A 3,229-nucleotide genomic window follows, 5' to 3' on the forward strand; every position below is an offset into this window, starting at 1 on the left:
CAAGAACCAGCAAAGGTCCAGCCAGGAACCAGCCAGGGACCAGCCAGAGACCAGCCAAGGACCAGCCAAGGACCAGCCAGGGACCAGCCAGAGACCAGCCAGGGACCAGCCAAGGGTCCATCAAGGAAAGTGGGGAAAATCTGAATGGCTACTACTGTAAACTCGCTACTATCCATAGGTGAGTGAAACACAATGAAAACTACGCAATCATAGCAAAATTATCCAGGAAGAGAAAATTAGAAATAAAAAAATCTGAATATCTGAATACAGGAAAAGGAGTTTATGAAATAAACTCACACAGCTGGATTCTCTTTACAATTAGGTGACCTCTGAGGATGCGATTTAGTTTAATAAATCTTATTTTGGGGTATCAGTGTAAAGTAAGAGTTAAAAAAAGTCAAGCCAGTTCTTTCTTTCTGTGAAGATTTTTTTGAAAGTATTATTCTTCCTCTACTTTGGGTTAGTCTGTCTGCTTAATCCCAGTGAACTGGGAGATGGACACACTTGATGCACCTTATAGTTTATAGGTTTTACAGTTGAAAGGACATGTCACCATGGAAACAACAGCTTACACATTCTGGCTGCTCTAAACTGTCGGCCTCCCCTGGTTGGTGCTAACCAACTCTCACCCTGACTGGGTTTGTTTTTCTGTGCAAGAATGATGTAATCCGTGGTTTTAAAATCCTACCGAACTCCAGAGCGTTCGCTGCATTCCTGCCCTTCCAAAAAAAGTTAAAAAATAATCCACTGGACTTTGGATGTATTCTTTTTGAAAATTATTTTCATGAAAAAGTTAAAGCTATGAACTTCTAGGTTAATAAAACTTCAACAGATTAAAAAATAACTGATTAAATGTGTTTTTATTCTTATAAAATGTTTATATATTTTAAGAAACTTTTTTTTTATCAGTGTTTTGTGTTTATTTAGAGCCTAGTGTCTGAGCATGACGTCACTATGGTTTATGCTATCGCTAACCAAAGGTTACTATGAGTCAAACTAAGGTCTAACTATCCTTAGACCTAATCGTTCATAGTTTGATACTAGAACTGAGATGTCAGTATGTTGGTGAAGATTCTCAGTCATCCAGGTCATAGTCATTCCAAAAAAGTTAAAAATCAATCCACTGGACTTTGTCTCCAAGCTTGAAGACGTTTCTCTTCCCATCCAGGAAGCTTTTTCAATTCAGAATTTGTTAGCCTGCAATGCCCCATACCTGTCTATGTCTCTGAAAGGGGGGTTGTTAGCGGGAATTGTTGGCCTGGCTGAATAGGTGAGGTCTTCTGTTCTCCTGTAAAGGGGTTGGAGCTGCGATGATAGCGGGAAGGAATCAACTCTATTGCTGCATTGGAGGTTTTTGAAAGCTGGAATTCTTTCTTAGCATAGATGCTTCCTTCACGCTCCTCTCAAACCACCCGTCTTCTTTGTCCAAAATGTGAACATTCTGGTCCTCCAAAGAATGTCCTCTGTCCATAAGGTGTAGATGTAGCGCAGTCTTGTCCAGAGGAGGGCGCTCTTCTGTGTTTGGCCATTTTGTTTTTTTTTTGGGATTGACTATGACCTGGATTACTGAGAATCTTCACCAGCATTCCTGCCCTTTCTTTAGACAAAAAATAAAAACACCCCTCTGAGCAACAATTGGCCAAATAATGTTTTATTCACCTCATGGATTTGCATTGTGAATTGGTCTGAAAACATTCCAATTTCTCTAAATTATTGAAAAGCTAATTCGATCAGATCCCAAATTCTTCCAGATAAACTTTGGTTTTCAAAATTAAAATCGACCTTAAACTGTAAAATGGTTTTACAACCATGTTTCCCTTCCTCTTTGTACATAGTAGTTAGTTTAGTTTAGTTTTACTAGTCTTAGTTGAGAGTGTTAAACTGAAATACGTTTGACTTGGAGCTGAATGATTTTTGTTAATAAACTCTTATATTTTGAACAGAAGTTGTGGTGAATTTATTGTGCAGAAATAAATAGAAATAATCGAATCACTCTTTCATCTATTGTTCTAACACACAGCTAGTAGGGCGTGTTTCATAAACAGTATATAACAGCTGAAATAATATCTGATTAAATTAGATATTTTACCCCCCCACCACCCACCCCCCTACCGGGGAGGGCAATAAACATCTTTAAAGTTTTAGAAATATAAACTCCCATCTGGCTGGGAATAGAATAGAATATAAAATCTCAACATTAACGTGACTTCCTACCTGGATGGACATTGAACATAAAATCACAACAACATGTTTTCTATATGTGGTCAGAATGTCAATTCTACACTAAAGCAGGTAAAACTTAAAAAATAAAAAAGCATATTTCTATTTGTTTTTTTACAGTAAATGAATGATGAAATTAGACTATTTCAAAAAAAAGAACACCTCCGTTATCGTACAGTGGGACAAAATTTTTTTTTATCTATGTGTGTTCATTTTGGCCCTCCATACACATCAGGAATCACATCACAATAACTGTGAAAGCCATCCTTTGACCTCTAACCTCTGACCCCACTTTGGGACCTTATTGAATATTAACCTAAACAGGCTACAGTGGATCTCTGATGTTAGTTTGCTTTGCCAATGTTGGACGCTGTTCAAATAAAATCAGTGACCTTTCTAACCTCCTCTGTGTGTTTATGGGTGAAGCGCGCTTTACCTGCTGTTTAGGTGGCAGTGTGCGTCAGTCGCCGCCGACTCCGTGGCTTTGGGGGCAGCTCATCCTACGGTCGCCCCCCAACGCTTCCACCCTGTGAAAACAAACACGCCACACCGATCAGCACCGAGGATCCCCGCTTTAAGCAACGCCACGAGACGAGAGAGGAAGATCAGAGGCATCATCGTCATCATCAGGCTGGGCTGTAAGAGCGTCTCAGTTGGTTTTAGGAAACATCCAACCTTTCTGACCAAGCTGGACTTCTAGGTTTGCTCTTAAATCAACGTCCTGCTGGAAGGTCTGTTGATGAGCAGATTCTACTTTAGATATTTCTACTAGAGGAGCAAAAACCTTTTCACAGCAGAAATAAAAGTTTTGTCTCATCACTCCATAAAATAAATGTTTAAGCCCTAAAGATTGAGCTAAATTAAGGCCATAAAGTTGATTTAAAAACAGATTTAAAAATGGAAAAATATTTTTAAAATGAAAAATATTTGAAACTGAAAAGAAATATTTAAAACCTCATTTTTAGATTCCCATTTTGGCTGGTCCCTCGGTGGGCAGGGTGTGTGTGGG

The 3,229-nt window shown here is 38.8% G+C and overlaps 1 protein-coding gene across 1 annotated transcript in view; it reads right to left on the reverse strand.

The window, feature by feature from the left end:
• LOC107094339 (ubiquitin carboxyl-terminal hydrolase 2-like) overlaps positions 1 to 3,229 on the reverse strand; it is a 49,178-nt gene that overhangs the window by 36,531 nt on the left and 9,418 nt on the right. Inside the window, exon 2 of the mRNA XM_015389894.1 lies at positions 2,657 to 2,747. The gene's annotated coding sequence lies outside the window, so the exon portion shown is untranslated. The remainder of the gene's footprint in view (positions 1 to 2,656; positions 2,748 to 3,229) is intronic.

This window comes from Cyprinodon variegatus, unplaced genomic scaffold (genome assembly GCF_000732505.1).
Source record: "Cyprinodon variegatus isolate N-32 unplaced genomic scaffold, C_variegatus-1.0 Scaffold479, whole genome shotgun sequence".
NCBI lineage: Eukaryota > Metazoa > Chordata > Actinopteri > Cyprinodontiformes > Cyprinodontidae > Cyprinodon > Cyprinodon variegatus.